Genomic DNA, 18,287 nt, shown 5'->3' with positions numbered 1-18,287 from the left:
AGCTAATGTGTCTTCAGCCATGGAAAAAAACCCCCATGTGATCAGTATCAGCCTCTGGTTAGCAAGTGTATGACTGAAGTTTTTCACTTACCTGCACCATGCTAAGATTTCTGACCAGATGAAGGAGGGTTTGGTAATGCATCCTGTCACGAATTTTCCTTTTTCTTCGTATCACTTTCCTGGTAATGAAAATAATATTTAGAACCTGTAGCAACTCTGGATATGGTGCCTGAAGGCAGCTGGATGAGGACAGTGAATGACCAACACATTGTTATTTTAGTTTTGTTGTTGGCAAGTAGTAGCCAAAATGAGAGTTTGATTTGGAGATTCACTGTGTTGATTGATCCTTAGTTGGTACTTCAGAAGATCATCTTTTTTTCAAATTGAAATTGTACTTGGTACTTGATGTGCTGTTTGTTTATATGCTTTATATTTACTTAGGTGCAAGTATCACACAGGAAGATCGAGATGTTGTAGAAGTTGTATACATTATCTAGACCAGCAGCAAGTAACTAACAGTTGAGAGCAGAGAATCAAAATCTCTCCTGTGAGAGCTGCTTCACGCTTTTAAGTATGTGCTTACACTATACTACACCTAAACTACAGCTTGAGGGGTTTTCAGCGTTGATGAGCCACTGTGGTTCTTCATGGGTCTGAAAATACAATAAATAGTAGTAGTTCACACTTACAGTGAAGACTACCCCTTTAGTTCTATTTTTGATTATTCTAACAGCAAAATTTTGCTTCAAATGTGAGTTTATCATTGTATGTCATTTAACTTCTAAATGACAGTTGTCCACTAGAATTCTTTATTCCGTATCTCTAACATAATCAGCTTCTCTAGTGTATTTGATGAATTTAAGTTCATTTCTCAGAACTTCCGTGCCAGAAATGGGGGTGGGGGACAGGGAGGAGAGAAGCCTTAACAACATGTTGACGTTTAAACAGTTCAGCTGCAATGTTTTTTCCATCTATATGAATTATGGAGACATTATTTTTGGGGTAGATTTCTGTAGACTGGTACAGTAGGCATAAAAAAGTTTTCTTTGTTACTTTCACAAGCTCTGGAAATGTTTGTTTTCTCTTAAGATACTTTCTTATGATTTTTAAGATGTTTTCTCTTAATAAGAAATGAGGATTTTTTTTGTGTAAATTTTTGTAGTTTGCTCCTACTTGCCTGCTTGGTCGGGTGTTATTGGTCTGCTTTAAAGAAATGCTGTGGTGAGATTTTATTGATCTGATAAAATCAGTGTCTATGCATTTACCTTTTTTCTTTTCCTTCCTGAATATCTTCTGTTTAATTCATTCTGTGTTTTCTTGTGCCATTTTTCCTTGAAAATGTTACTTATGAATTCAGAGTGCCCAATTGTTTTAGTGGATAACTTCCTTTGGACTTTTTTCTTTTTCTTTTCTTTTTTTTTTTTTTTTCCCTCTCCCATACTTCTGGTAGATAATGCTTCTGGGTAACTAATATTTTGTATACTTTGGAGAGACTTTCTTGCTGGGAAGAAAGCGTCGTCTTTACAGACAACAACTTGTCACGGGGTGCGTATAATCAGTTGGTTTTTTTTCTTTGCTTTGCTGAATTTGTAAATATGAGGTTGATGTTTGAGGTACCTTATTTTGGCTCAGGTGCTTGATAAATGCAAGTGAAAAGTTTGATTTCTCCTCCCTTGCCCCGCCCCCAATCCCCCAGCCCCAAGTTAAAGTATAAATTGAATTTGGATAGGAGTATTACTTTTTTCCCAGCTATAGTACGTATTACTTCATCAGGACTTGGGGGTTGTAGTATTTCAGAGTGGATTCCTCAGCAGAACTAAAAGCTTGATTTTTAAAATGCTTCCATTATTCATTTTTCAGTTGAATTATCAGATGGCTCAGTGAAGTTACTTAAAAATTGTGTGTGGTGAAAAAAATGATGCAAAGAGCCTCGGAAAAAATGCACAAGTCATGATCTATTTAAGCATTTTACCATTTAAGGGGGATATTTTCACTTGAGCCACGGGTAATTTAAGAAGATTCCTCTAAGTTTACATAAAAGTGGAAAATAGGGAAATATGAGAGTGAAACCTGTCATTAAACCAGTGTTTTCCCCCCCACACTTAATTATGAACTCTTCCTCGCATTGGATCCTTGACTCATTTGGTCTGGAAGATGGGTTGAATTGGATTGTCATTCAGTATTTTATCTTTGGAATTCATTCTGTAAATGCATATGTTACATCAGTCTAAATTCCATTCTGAGTAGAATTATTACTCTGTAAGTAAACTTCATAGGTGCTTTTCACTCTCAGCCTGTACATTTCCCAAATATTAACATACTATTTCTCACATCACTCTGTAAATTAAAAGGCTTGTGTTGTCTTTTGTTTTATTGATGAAGAATTGAGGCACAGAGGCTGTGAACTTCAAAAGTACCTCCTGTCATAACTTTTCAATGGATTTTTGTTAGATGTTCAGGTGTTGCAGACGCAGCTTCTGTTGGCTTAAGTTGCTGTTGTGCTCCCTCGCTCTTCCTCAGTTTTGCCTTTATCTCTGTACCCAGAAAAGTGAGAGGAGGATGAAGAGGTTAATCTGAAAAATCTGTGATTTCTCCAGCAATGCATATGAACAAGACACAGACAGAATTAACTTCTCAGGGGTTCTATGTAGCTGCCTTATAACTCAGAGATTTCCCTTTGACTTCTGCAGTTCCGTTTCTTTTCTTGTAAAACAACATTTAACTTCTACAACAAGTAAGGTATGGACAATTTTTTTTCCTGGTGCCTCAGTTGATTACTGTTTACCCAGAGGACTTAGTTTGATGGAAATGAACTTCCGTTTGATGGAAATGAAATTACAGTAGAAACCAGATTACTCTGAAAATCCCAAATTATGTAGGAGAAAAATGACAAATTGAGCCTTTGACAAATTTAGAGACTATGTTCTGTCTGTGTCTCTCACACAGACACAAAATTTTGTTATATGAAAATTTCTTTTGCTAAAAAGTAGTAAGATGTTGACTGTCATAGTGAATACAGCTGCTGTACTCAGTTATTCGTACTCTGTCATCTCTAATTCCATTTTTTTGACCTGAATTTCCAGATAATATTTGAATCATGCAGTCTTGTTTACAGTTTCACAACTCTGGCCTTTTCTTTTTTGTCAGGAAAAGTAAAATTTTTGCCAGCTTCTGTGTTTTACATCATCTGCATTACCTGCTGTAGCTTTTTTACTGATTTATATACTTGTGGTCAGATTGTTCAAAGTGTTACTGCTAAATTAATTTTCCTGACTCACTGTGATCTGTTAAGTATTCCACTGGCTTTATCATAATTTCCAGGGCAAAGATGGTTTTTTGCCTTCACCTTCTTAGACTTCTTGCACTTAGCCTGTTTTACTCCGGCTACTTAATATTTCTGTCATGTCTGAACTTGTGCTGACATGAACTGACATTCCTGGCATTTATCATATACTAAACAGCTTTCTCTGTGTGCATTTTCCTGTGATATCCATTATGCTTGAGAAAAATTCTGGTCTTTATGACACTTCTGTGTTGTCAAGACTCAGCTCTGCTCTAATGTATGTGAACCTTGGTTGCTATCATAGCTAAGTATGTGCTAACTATAACTATCTATATTCTGTTTCCTTCCTTTTTCCTCTTCTTTCAGGGTGTATTTCATGATAAATTTACACTGATGCTAAAAGAGTTGGTTCTATTCGTGGTTATGTATTCTTCCTGGTTCTTGTGCCATTGTTAGTGTTCATATGTCATGTGATGCAGCTGAAAACTAAAATGATTTTCATTCCTTTCCCCCAGTTACCTTTCAGCCAGATTGGTTTTTTGATCTGGCTGACCTACGTGGTGATGCAAGGGCTAATACTAGTGGTGAGAAGGTGGTTAGAATGAAAGCGAGCAAGATCACCCTCCTTCTCTTCTTATGACGGTGGAGACTTACCTGGTTTCAAACAGACTGTGAAGCTGTACCTTCAGCTAAGGCTTGTTCATGTGCAGAAATACAATAAAACTTCTGTTCTAAAATTTATCAGGATATAATACTCTTACTGGGGAATAAGATTGCTGTTTCTCACTGAGATTCCAACTGTGGAAGCAGAAAAGATCCACACTGTGGTGGAAAAACTACCTTATGAGACTTCTGTCACTGTCACTTTGTGCTAGTTTAAGCACTGTCCCTAAGAAGAAGAGTTTCAACATTCCTCTTGTCTCTGTTGGCCTGTTGGTGGATTCAGCTGAAAACCGGTATCTTTATAGTCTATTTTGTGTACCGAAGGGAGGTGCTTTTTAGCAAGGGGGTTTAATGGGATTTAGCAGTTAACCATTTTCAGTGCAGGGAGATTAGTAGCAATGTATGTTTTGGATTGGGTTTTTTTGTGTGGTGGGTTGTTTTTTTTGAATGACTTCTTGTTTTTCAGACAGAGCTGCAACAGACTTCTTAAACCTGTCCTCAATTGTTAGGATGTGGTAGTAGTTGATCATTATCTCCTGCATTTCTCAATAAAGAAGGTTATGACATGCTTTTTGGTATGTTTTATAGATACAGGAATATTAAGTTTCTCAGACAGTGGAGTCACTTTTTGGTTCTATGGGGGAGTGGGTATAGTGGAAGTAATTCTCCTGTTTCCAGCCCTGCTTTGTTCTTAATATACTTTCTAGGGGCTTCCGTACTTGTTCCTATGCAATTTCCTCTGCTATTTACATTTTTGATTTATATCAAACTACAGCCTTCGTCGTGTTGGCAGAAGGAGCATTAAGACAGAAGACAAAACTGCTGTTCCTGTTGCCACTTCTTATTTCCCTGCAGAGAGGCCAGGATTTTTAAGGGGAGTTGTTATACAAGTTATCTGGAGCAGATAGATCGTTTTCAGTGATTCCTTGAGCATTCAGTCTGCTTAGGCAGATGGCTTGTATGAGCTTAGTTGGAATGGAGCATGTTTAAGGCAGACAGTCTTAAAAAAAAATTAGCTATCAGCTTATAACACCTCTGGTGAGCTTGTGCAAGCTTGATATTTCGGAGCAAGTATCTTCTGACTGAAATGGTTGTAAGGCAACAGGAAATGGCAAAATGTTTACTTGCAGGTAGCTAGCATGGAACTATACAAAAATCTCCAGGCTGAGTCAGGCAGTTGGTACATTGAAAACTAGTTGGAAGTTTGGCTAAGTTTGTTAAATTTATGTTTATAAAGTTATGAAGAAGCTTATTGAAACATGCATTTTAATGCTGATATCACTTTCTTCTGTATTTGAGACATTTTAGATTATGCTTGATGATGATGATAGTAGTGTTTGAGTTCCTGTGCTCAGTTTGCGCTGTCTGATTGAACATTATATGAAAAGCAGAGTTTAAAAAAAAAAAAGTGAATTAAAGCCAGTACAGTAATGGAAATACTTAGATTATTTGAATTTAAAGCATTTCAAAATATGTAGGTATTTCACAAAGTTAATTATGTCATGATTCAAGACTGTAAAATGCTTCCAACTTAATATCTGGTTTAGATGCTGTATCATGCTTTAATTATTTGCAGTTAACCAAGCAATAAGTTGTGTTAATTTTATACGTTGAGGGAAAATTTCTATGTGTTGATAATGTCACAGGATACTAGGAGTATAGACTAATAATAGTAATAGTAACTATCAGTTAATTAGTTAATTAAATAATTTTCTTTAGTGTAATGTTTAACAGTTTAGAGAAGCCCTTAAATTCTCCATAGAAAACATGAAGGGAGTCAGAAAGGACTAGCCTGATTTTTGCAGGCTAACTTTAAACTTCACTTTTCTAACAGAAGCTTTGTAGTATAATTGTGGTAGTGGCGTTGGCTACTACAAGCTACGGTGATACGTCAGGTGCTGTGTATAAGCATGGTTTAACAAAGAATAGCGCGCCACTAAAATGTAGAAATAACATCATAGTAATGTCTTAATTCATTGTCTGAATGGCTTTAGACAATATTTCAAATATTTATAGTACTGAGTTTCGCAAAGCCTTAAGTGCAGTACACTATAAATAATTTCATGTTTTAAAGCCACTAGTGGAATGAACCTGGAAGATGCCATTATGCTTCCCTTCAAATACTTGAGAAAGAATGAAGGTAGCAAAAGCCATTCAGCACCTACTGGTAGCCTGCTAGAATGTATGAACCTCATCAGAAATAACAAAAGCCACGATGTATTTATATATCTCTGGGGGAAACCAAGGCTAGGGATGCCATTGAACATGAGAAGTGATGATTTGGACATTTGTACAGTTCGGCAGGATCTTCCAAGGATGGAACGTTGAAGTGTTAACTTCCTTTTTCACTCTGTTCCCGAGGAAGAATTGAAGTTGTGAATAGTATTAAATTGCTCTGGTGTAGCAGATCAAAGGGAGCATTTTGATTTAAATTTTTTTCATTAAGTTTTTGGATTTTTTTCCTGCAGTTAATGTTATCTGTAATCCTTAGGCAGTTGGACTAGAGGATCATTTTAGGTCCCTTCCAGATGAAAAATAATTCTATTCTTAAATATTCTATTCTGTTCATTGGAGGAGGAGGTGGCAGATACTTTATAGTTTTAGCTTCATCAATCGTGCCTACAAAATTGTGCTAAAAAAAATCAGATTTCTTTGTGAGCCCTTCCGCAAAAGGAGAACACAACTTCCAAGGAAGTTTCAAAGGTCCGCAGAGCTAGAGGATAAAGGTTCTCAAAAATTATGAAGGGTTTGAGCCCAACTCCCAAAAAGAAGTGAAATATTTTGTAGATGGTTTTCGGAATTTACAAAACTCATGTTCTTCTCTAGTTAACCTTAGGACCTGATTTAGAGAGAAATTATACAATCTAATGCAACCTAAAATAACAATAAAAACTTCCTGCATAAGTTGCAGAACTAAAGTTCTGGATATTTATCACTGCTACCCTCACAATATCAGATACAAACCCCAAAGCTTTTATGAAGTTAAAAGTCCAAGGATTTGATCATGAAAGAAGAAAGGAATATCCATTCCTAAAGATGGAATTGAAGGAGCTTCTGAAATGGTTAAGAAACTGGAGTTTGCAGTTTGGAGGAAAAAAAATCTGTGTAGATGCATCAACATTTGTTTATTTTTGTCAACCCGAATGTGAATATTGCAGACTTCTTGTGGCAAATCTGAACAAAATGAAAAAAAAAAACCCACCACATTCTTTGCTGTGAAATGATGCAATGTCCAAACACAAACAAAATCCAAGTAGGCTTACGCTACTGCAAAGTGTAGTATTGATGAATTCGTCTCACAAAGATGAAACAAAAGTGAGACAGGCAGCTTTTCACAAAAAAAAATTTTAGCCTTGTTTTAATTTGCTTTAGTGCTTCAAAAATGGATACTGCTCAACAGAAAGCCATAAATGTAATAGACCATTTTCTTATGTTAGCGGAGTTGCGTAAAAGGTTACATGTTAACAAAATCAGATTTGATTTGTTTGTTTTAACATTACCTTGTAGAAACTAGTATACTTCTTGGGTTGTATGAATTGACTTTCTTGTGGAGTTCTTGCTTTCAAGAAAACTAGACTTTGGTAAAGATGGTATTTACTGCTCTTTCTCTGGCATGGTTGAACTCCTTTTAAGAGTCTTTTGCTGAAGTGCTTTTTTGGCTTTGTTTTTTTATGCTGAAGACTTACCGGTATTCTTTCCTCTGCATAGCTGGTAGTAATTTTTTTACACCCTACTATTACTGATTTTGTTTCAAACCTATTAAACCTAGACCTTCCTCCCATTTAGTTCTGTATTTTGTCTATATTTTATATCTGCTGTCTGCTTTAATTTCCAATGCAAAACCATAACAATGTCCCTCTACTTAGTTCCTCATATGTTGGAAGATACAATTCCTAACCCCTTCCAGTAGGAAAATTGCAATGGATGGAAATACTACTTCATTGTTACCTGGGATGCATTCAGCATCCTTCCTTCTCACTTGCTATGAAGAATAGTGTTACTGAATATATTACTGTTTATCATTTACGCTTTAAAAGTTATGTTTAAAGATGGTTTATTGTATGGACATTATTTTTAATTGAAAGTGTAGCTATATATAGTTGGTAGTGGTATCTGTTCGTTGTCTTAGCTCTGTATGCTTTTTCAAACAGCCAAGAAATGTTCTCTTGCATGACTAGCCAAAGATTTGAAAAACACACATTTTAGATGTATTGGTTCTGTTCTTGAAGCTTACAGCTTAAAAGCTCTTAGCATGAAATAATACCTTACTATATTTATAACTTTGGGCTTCAGAACTGAAAAGGAAATATGTCGTGTAGAAAATTGTCTACCTCTTCTCAGAAGTTGTAGGGAAAAGGCAGGTCCTCACTGCTTTTTCTGATTTTGTTTATGTACTTGCTTGGCAATTACTGCTTTTTTTGAAAAGAAAATGTCACTTACAAATACAGTTTGTATAGTACTTGCCTGCTGGCTTCTCAGTTCTTTTTCTCCTTTGGTAGGCCTAAAAGTTGAAGAGAGTAGAAATAGCAGTCTTAAAAGGACATCTTTATTCCTTTACTGCAAGGGAATAAAATAAATAGCAGTTGGAAACCCCAGAACAACTAGGCTGCCTTAGAAGTGGATGGTTTCTGGTGTTCTGTCCTGTGGCCAGTCTTGTAATGGGTTCAGATATTTGGTTCAGCTTGTTGCACTTTAATCTCACTGGGGCAGCTAATTGGTATGGAGGGTGTCTTTGTTGCTACTTACTTTTTTCCTAGATCTAAAAGGCTGTAATTCACAAGTTTCTTATCAGTTCTGTGACCAAAATTATATGCTTCTGTTAAAAAAACAACAATCCTGAGACTTATTCTTGCTACAAACATGCAATTGTGGTGTTCACATGCAGTCGCTTTTCTAGAATAACCATGCTTCTAGTCATGTTTCCCAATATATAATAAGTTTTCTGTATGTCCTTTTTTTTTAGGTGAATGACCTGACACTTGGCTACGTTAGTGCACATTTTATTGTTCCAAGCTTATCAGATGATCCAAATTGCTCTGTGACATGTTCTCATTGTTTATCATCCCATTAGTTTGTGTGTGCAAAATTTCTTAGTAATGTTACAGTTTTGTCTATGTTATTGGTAATATTAAATAGTATGGGATTGAGAATTGATATGTGAAGGGTTTGGCTAGGAATGTTGTCCCTGTTTGTTAAAATCGTGTTAATAATTCGGTTTGAGTCAGTGGAGATTGTATTTTTGTTTTAAACCTGTTTTGTTTACTCTAGATTTAATCGGACAAGCATGTAAAAACGCAGTACAGAAATTCAGGTAGTCTCTAATATTTTTCACATTTATGATAAAGTATTAAATTGATATTATTTATTAAACTGTAGGAAGTTGCATTAGTGGCTATGAGTTTCACTAAACGGGTTTATGTCCTGAGATGGTTGTTTGATTTCTTCTCTCGATTCCTCTGACTCCTCGCCCCCTTCCTTTCTGTGCTATTTTGCACTATATCCTGTTTTTCAAGATCTAGTAGAAGTTTTATCTGTAGATTTCTCTGGATTCTTGATCATATCATAAAACTCTTGAGTGCAGCTTATCTGGGTTTTCTGAGTTTAAAATATTTAGTATAAGTTGTTTTAATACATTACATTATAAATATTGGAAACTGAGTTTTTTGTTATGACATTGATGCATCTTTTGTGTTTAGATTCAGAGCAGAAATATTACTTAATATCATGGCAGAAGAGGCTGAGATGTTTAACATTTATTTAATGATTTATATGATTGTTGCTAGAATGTTTTAAATGTATTAATTATGAATGATAATCATATGTGTGTACTAGGAAATACATATTAGCTAAAAAATAAGAATAATCAATTAGAATAAATTTGGAGACCATGTATTAAATGAATTGCATGAAGAAAAAAATTATTTGGGGATACATCATTCTGTTTTGTTAGTATATTGCAATATGTTTATCCAAACCTAAATTTTATTTTAAGTGCAAGAAAAATGAGGTGGTGTTTTCTACCTGCATTAGTATACAAACCTGTATGTTCTCCTGAAATAGCTTTAAAGACTCATTCCCCTAGGAAATTGAACCTGTTGCTATCACTGTCCAGTTGTTCTCTGAACCACTGCTGGATATTGTTATAACTAATAAAAAAGAAAACTTTCACTGCCAGCACAGAAATACAGTATGTCTGTCTGCTCTTATGAAGAATATTAATTGGTAAGTATTATAGACTGTATTGTGCTCGCCCTCATGCAGAGAAAACATGGAGATGAGTACTGCTGTGTAAACTGAGGTGTCTGGTCTGTTGTCTCTTTCAGACTTTGTAATAAATCCCATTCTGTACGTTCCCAAAGCTTTTCATTCCCTTTTTATAGTGTGCTTCAGCAACATGCAGGAAGCCATTGATACCTCAATGCTCAGAAATTTTTAATTTTTCTCTATTCCCTAGTGTTTTGCTGTAAAAATCCATGTCTTGCTGTGAAAAGCCTTCATTACTTAAGTGAAATTAAGCCTATATTTTTTGCTACCCATAATACTGAGAATGTATTTTGATTTTTCCCATTGACTTTTGAGCATCCAATAATAATGCTTTTTGTAGCAAGAAGGCAGAGCAGTCAAGTTGAATATGAAGTAGCATTAGAAGTTAATTATCCCTTTTTAAAATGAAGTAAGATTAAATCTTTTTTAAAAAGTCTAATAGCATAACATCTTGCAATTATTAGCATTTGGATTAATGCTTTAAGGAACAAACAGGGTTCTTAAAGTGTTCCGGACAGTGAACTTTGCTATATAGCTTGGAGAGGTGTTAACTATTACATCCATTTTAGAATTGGGTGAACAGATTGAAGTATTTGATATGGCTATGACCAAACTACAGATTTAATAATCAGAAATAAGGAACCAAGAGCATTTAATCAGTCTTTGGTGCAGACTTTATACGTACTATTTTCTTGAAGTAGTGATAAGTAGAGAAGATGCAAAAATGATTACTCCATAGATGATAGAGTATCAACTGCAAATGTGTGTATTCCTTTTAATCTAGAACATTATTTAAATGTAAACATTAAACCATGATTTGTCCTTGCTTATAATGTTCTACTGCTACCTGTAAAGGACGGAGGTTGTAGCTGGACCTGCAATATCAACTCAATCCTAATTGGCTATATTGCCAAGAACACATTTTTTGGGGTTGCAGAAGAGCAGCCTCCTGCATAAATAAACTGTCGCATAATTGGAAAAAAGTATAGCATTGTGTTGCTTAGCAGCATGAGATTGAATCTGACTGTCTGAAACAAATGTACGTATTAAAAAAACCCACAGATCTAAGAACTTTAAATTTTAGTTTTGAGGTTGTTTCCTGTGGTGGCTTGTTCTTTTAAGACAAGGTGAAAGGAAGTCTTGCCCACTGCTTTGCATGTTCATTGTGAATTCAAGGAAAGGGCTGCATAGTAAGTGAAAGTCATAGTTCAAAACATTTAAGCAATTTTTAAAGCAGATGTTAGCATTTTCTAGATAGAAGTGACTTAATAAATTTGCTTTTCTTAGGTTATATTGCATGCATTTACCAGTGCTTTTTTTTTATTCACTTGACTTCATTCTGTTCTTGGAAAGTCTGGTTTGTTTTACTGCTGTGACCAAAATTCTCATCTCCCAGCATAAAAGCCCACATTATCTACCTATTTACCAGTGCCTTGAATGTAGTTTCCTAATCACTTGGAAATGTTTAAAACAAGAATTTAAATAATAGAATTGCAGGGGCTGTAAATTTTATGTCCCTCCTCCTTCTGTCATTGAGATATATTGGCTATCATTGAGGACACAGTTTCATGCCAGTTGAACCAGTGTAACTCCCACTGAAAGCTCCCGAGAGTGAAGGAATGGTCGTACTGGGTGAGAGGCCCGGTCTCGCTCAGCGCTTTGTCCATGATAGCGGCCTGAAACATACACCTACAGAAAAGCATGGCAGCAAGGCCACAGCTCACTGAAGGAAACACGGTTAATTGTCTTAACATTTGCTGGTTTTGTATGTAAGGCATTGACTGCTTTCTTTCTTGGTGCTGTATCTTTGGCATTCTTCTCTACTGTCACAGGAGCAAAATGCTTCTCCTTCGGGACAGGAACCGAAATTGACTTTTCTGTTTGGTAGCCAGAACTAAATGTATGATCTGAAGACCTGACCTCTTGTTACGTTATCTGGGAAAAAGCATCATGTACCTTAAGTAACCAGTGGTGCACTATCTAACTGTTAAATGCCCCAAGAATTATTGGCAAGTGAATGTGTTTTAGAGAAAGACACTTGTTGCTGCTGTCCAGTTCCCTTTCAGGGCCCGACCTTCATCGATTATTGCCTTGAAATAACACAGTCCTTTGAGTGGTATAAAGGATTTCTTTGGTTTTTTGAAGTCTTTTGGGAAGTTATTCCATGTGGAAACAAGAAGTTAGTACATTTTGAATACGTCAGTTTTGTTGCCTTGACGTGCAGGGCCAAATACTGGGTTCTCAGCCTTAGCTTGAATACAGTTTGCTTTGGTTAGAATTTCTTTGGCTCCAAGCTTGACATTTCAATGAGAATTTTATATCGAGACTGAAAAACTTTTGATGGAAGGGGGTCAGCTTTAGCCAGAGAAGCCTGAGGAGAGACTTGACTTCTTATCACCTGAAAAGGGAATCTGAGAACTATAAGCTTAGGCTACCTGTTACACCTGGAACAGTTAAATGTAGTCAGATTCTGCTCTTCATCAGTATGTCTCAAGTCCGGTTACATGAGAAACTAGTACCATTGTCCAGTTATCTGTTTGGAAAGTTTTTTTCAAAAGATGAAATAATCCACATGGTTTTGCTGTAACAGAGGTATATTTAAAAAAAAAAGAAAAATTGCTCTTTGTATCATTAAACCTTCTATGTCTAGTTGTTTGGTTTTGGGTTTGTTTGGGTTTTTTAACAGTGATGGGAGAAATACCGAATTCTCTACCCCTGTTCTTGAATTATGCCATGTACGAGTATTTTAGTTCTCTTAACACAGAGTGTAAACACGGCATTTTCATTTCTTTGAGGTTGTTGAACTTTGTTTTCCCCAAATTTCATTCACATTAAGGCTTCAATATTTGAATGTCCTCAGAACTTTAAATTTTCAACCAGACCTTTGCATAAGTTCCCCAGTGCTCTAAAATATGGATGGAAGACTATAGGATCAGGCTTTCATACCTATAAGTCTGTAATACAGATAATACTCATATTTGTTGCTCAAGAAGGAGGAAGCATCATTGCTTAAAACTAGTACTTTCTGGAGCATTCCTCTACAGTCTCTTCAGCATAGAATGCTGTGTATTTGAAGATCTGAATGTGTTTAGATGACTCCTTTGAGACCATATTTATGGGGTTGAGAGTTATGGTCCCTCTGTTTTGCCCTTGATCTGACAATAAGCGGTGATGCTTTCTTCTGGAAGTTCACTTTCTGTGCTTTTACTGCCTGCTTAAATTCATGTGAATGGTAGGTGTAGGAGCATCTTGTACCAAGTGAAGTCACATTCCATTAAGTAGATGTAGCTTAGCTACACTTAATCTCAACACTAAGCTTTGAAGTTAAAAAAAAAAAGAAATCCTGAAAGAACTGAAGTATGTTTCAGGACATCCCTCTTCATTTTGTCATATGATATTGAGGGCAAATAGAATTGTATGTTTGCATGGATGTTTCCAATGTTCCAGAAACTTATGCTGTCAAGTGTCTTAATTTCAGATGTATGATGTGGAAAGATCAACAAAAAAGGTTACTTGAGGTAACCTATTTTCCAATGAGAATAGTTTTAGTTCATAACAATTACAGTTACTCAAAATCTGTCTTTTACTGTATCACTTAAGAATTTATTGCTTTGAAATAATGTGTTGAAGCCTGATGCAGTTGACTAAGTCCCATGTACACTCCTTTACTAGGAAAAGGAATCTAAATTAATTGCCTTTGTAATATAAACCACTTGAAATAACCTTTTCTCTCATTGCTGCTTATCAGGTATTTTTTTAAACGTTGAAAGTTAGACACTTCTTGCTCTACTGAGTAGTAGCTTAATGACAAGTTTTTCATTAATTATTGAATATATTTCAATTTTAGTGCATGTTTGTGTTAATGAGCAAATTGCTGGGACCACCAGTTTTCTATTCTGATTATATAAATAATTTCCTCCTTCCTGAAAGGCACAAGGCAGAGAGAAGAAGGAAAATAAGTATGTGGGGGTGTGTATAGATTGTAACTACTGAATTAGGTCAGTGTTACAGTTTTGGGGGAGGTGTTTCTAGATGAGAAGGCGTTTTGATTGAAATAAAGGAATAGGGTAGAAGGTTAGATTTCTAAGTCTACAATTTTTAGACTAGAATCACATCATAACTCTTGTGATGAGTCAATATTTATTAGGATTTTAAGAAGGCAATTCCCAGAATCTTGTATGAAACAAAACTCTGATACTTTTCAACCTAAAATTTGTATTGCTGCAATTAAGCTTTTTTGCAGCACTTACGATAAAAAAGCACATCTTCTGTGAGATCCTGTTAAGATAAGAACGCCATTCTATAAATAATGCTGGAGAAAAAATAATTTTATTTTTTCTTAGCATAGTTCTGTGATTTTTAGAAAGCTCTGTTATTACATGTTGAGTAGGCTAGTGTCCTGGCATACATTGTTACCACACTGCAAATTAGATTTTGTGGCGTGTATCTTCACTTGTATATAACCAGAAAACTTTAAATAAAGGAAAAATAGGTCTGCATCCCTAGATAGGGCTTAGGTAATGCACATGAATAATAAATTGTATTTTGAGGTCTCCTACTGTCATCTGTCACCTTGCATTTGCTTTTGTCTAAGACTCTATATTATAAGTCGCTAATTTAGGAGAAAGGCTGTATTTACTGGGGCGTTTCAGTTACTTTTGAGGAGATGACTTTGAGAAACTCAGATGAAAGCTGTTCTAGAAGTCAACTGTATTAGAAAATTATGTATGTTCCTTGATCATTATATGCTAAAATGCCATCCTTTATCCCATGTTATCCTGTTACAAAGTAGTATGTACATTTTTGCTTCTTATTTAGCACTTACCCAGGAGCCTATGTCTGATGTTTTCTTCCTGGCTTTTGAAAAGGTGCTTGATTTCTTTTCTTCCCCAAACAAAATTAACCTATTCTGCCACACAGGTGTGAGGTTGCTGGCTGTGGAAGCTGAGGTGAGGCTCAGATGCGCAGCTGTACTGAATGCTTGAGCCTGGAAGCAGAGGCCCCTCCCGGAGGGCAGTGTCGTGTCTGGTGTCCTCTGCGCAGTCTGCTGGTGCTCTGTTGGAATGCTACTTGCCAGCGGGTGGTGTCTTCTAAATGGGGAGCATGCGGAGTCAAAAAAACTATAGTTGTCTTTTCCTGGTGTTACTAAAATTACAAGGAGTCAGGTGAAGCAGAAGCTGACTTTCACTTATAATTCAGTGGTGGATCAGGTTGACATAAGGAGATGGCAGAAGCATGGCAAATCGGAATTTGCTCAGCTGGCAATCAAAACCAAATGTCAGTGGGATTCATTTGACTCAGTCTTCATAGTCTCATACATTGCTTGATTAACAATGGAGTAGTTAGTTTGTCATTTAATAGGTGTCTGTCTACATCTTGACACTGTATCAAAACATCGGTTCAAAGCTTTGGGTAAAGGTGATAAATTTTTTAACATGGCTTAGTGTGCTGAATCCAAAATCAAATGTAGTAGAAATGAGACCTATATAAAAATTAATATAGTCTCCATTAGAATTCAGCTGGATGCAGGCAGGTTGAATTGCTTCTCTTGGGCTGTCTGTATACTCAAAACCAAGGTGTCGCTGCATCAGTTTACATTTGTTTATAAATAATCAAATTAATTATAAATAGGTGTAAAAGCTATTCTTGAGCTGAGCCAAACTGTGCCTTGGTTTTAACTCTAAAAAATTGGAATTGAATAGTCTGAATTAAAGAAGTCATGGGAATTCGAAATGTCATAGTTAATCAGTTCTAGAGAGGTTAAAGCAGTAGTGTGTTCTCTCTGCATTCTGTGCAGTTTGATGTTTTCTCTAAAACATAAATAGTTAAATCAGTGACTGAAAACAAGACTGGTAGATTACTCCCTTCTAATACTGTTTGAAATGCATAAATTGGATGATGATTTGTGCTTACAAAAACATATTCGTATACTCCGTAATTAGAAGGAAAATATCTGAACAAGGATATCCTTGCAATTTAGAATATGCAGATATTACAAGATACTACTATTGAAGATGGGATGTTTTTAGTTAGCTGCAACATAACTTGAAGTTACTTTTGTATCTCTGAGGACATCACACAAATAGGGGGGAGAAGTGATGAACTCACTTAAGAAGTTGGCCTTGTCTTATGCACATGGCCAAGCCAAGGGAACTTCTCTGGAAGCCCTGAAATACACTTTTCTGGGAATGTAATTTAAGTAATATACATAGAGTATCATGATTAGAGTCCTAAGCAAACAGTCACGAAATAAGAGGAAGAAAAAGATATGTTAATCCTTTATGTAAATGCTATGTATTTACTAGTGTCTACAAAATTCTGTATATTTTTGTTACACAGGTTTTGTTTTAATCTGTGAATTTACAAGATTTTGAATAAGTTTATTATTTCAGTAGTAGTTTTCTCGTATCTCCTAGTTAAATTATGTCACTCACCTTGGGCAGAAAGGAATTTACAAGAATGCTTTGCCCAGACCCTTCAGCTAAGCACAGAGGGAAAATCTGAGGGTAAATCCACACTAGTTTAAGTCAGTCTAACAGGAGAGCTGCAGTTTTGTCCTGGCTCTGTGGCTGGCATTAGGATGAGTGCTCTCTGGCCTTGCAGTACACTAGTTCAGGTAATTAAAGAAATTGAAAAATAGTCACAGTCTTTGTAAGTTTGGAGGGGTTTTTTTGTTGTAGTTTTTTCCTTTAGTATTTTAAACTGGCTCACTTTATGATAGTTCAGCCAAAAGCATTAGAATAAGAAAGAGATGAGATTGAAGTAGCTTGCACTTGTGTAAGTTATTGTGGAACCACAGCTGCCAGTGGTCACTTCTCTCTGCAGTTTAAGCCAACCTAGTCCAGGATTGCTCCTGAAAGGAGCTTTTTCACCCTTTTCCTGCTTCTTTCCTACCTTGCTCCTTGTGCCAGCACAAGTTTTTGTGTGGCTGTATTGTGAACCAGACCTGTTAAGAAAGAATGGTCGTGGTTATGGAAGGTCTGTTGTAGTGGTAGTTGGCTTAGGGCTGTTGAAAAGTACAATGTAAGTTGGCAGAAGTTTTATTTCATTGGTTTATGCAAGTACCTAGAAGCCTCAATCAGGTAGTGCAGGGGAACTGAATGCATTGAACTGCAGTAGACTGTAGTGTGTTTGTGTATTTGTGTATATATATGTGTATGTGTATATATATATGGCAGGAAACTTAGTCTTGCTAATATTTTCTACCTAGTGATCCTTCTAAACATCAAAATAAAACAATTAAATACTCAGGAGGGCATTTAAAAAAAGAGTACCAATTAAAATAAGTTCATTTTTAAAATTGCATTTAAAAATCAGTTTCTTCCTGAAGAAAATTTGAGTTGGTAATGCCTTTGTTCTGGACTTAGCAGGCTTACTAAGCCCTATGAATATGAATTCTGAAGGGTGGGGATGGATTACAATTGACTGTATTCAAAGAATACAGTTTTGTTCAAAAGCGAACATTATTTTAGTGACACTATTAGAGATCTCTAAATTTGTTGGTGCTGTTAATATGGGAGACTGGGCAGAGGAGGAATAGTGTATTCAATCAAAATTTTTATTGTATATGTAATGGCTTGCAAATTTGCACAATTTAGGAAAGGATTTTAAAGTGTCTTGGAGAAAGATAACAGCATTGAAAATTAATTTGAGATGAGACGTCATAATAAAACACTTACAAATATGTGTAGTGTTACAGCAGAAATTTCACTCTAACTTCTTAACTCAAAGCTTTTGCTGATGGAATCAGGAACTTAGCACTGCCAAATGAATCTTGCTGAAAGCTCATACATTTCTTTCTACCACACTTCCTGGCTTTTGAACTTTCTGAGTACTGTTGTTGGTTTATGTGGTGCTTGGAAGTCTGAGTTGCTCTGGAAAATTATGTTTTGTCTTCCGTGGTTATACAGTGCCCTGTGGTATAGAGTGGAATTGCTGTTGTAACTTAATGCAGCTTTTTATTTCTGTATTTAACACAGTGAAGTTGAAATACATAGTGATTATTGAACTGTTGGTATATCATGATTACAAGATGAACAAATAAATCTGATGTCAGAATTTTCTTCATATAATCCAC

General features: G+C 35.8%; 1 protein-coding gene across 4 annotated transcripts in view; it reads left to right on the top strand.

Moving 5' to 3' along the window:
* The window catches only part of USP9X (ubiquitin specific peptidase 9 X-linked), a 109,609-nt gene that overhangs the window by 7,438 nt on the left and 83,884 nt on the right, over positions 1-18,287 (top strand). The window lies entirely within an intron of this gene.

The sequence above is a fragment of the Calonectris borealis genome, chromosome 1, assembly GCF_964195595.1.
Source record: "Calonectris borealis chromosome 1, bCalBor7.hap1.2, whole genome shotgun sequence".
In the NCBI taxonomy this organism is placed as follows: Eukaryota; Metazoa; Chordata; class Aves; order Procellariiformes; family Procellariidae; genus Calonectris; species Calonectris borealis.
Note: the sequence above shows the minus strand (reverse complement) of the source record. Positions and strands in the feature narration are given on the sequence as shown.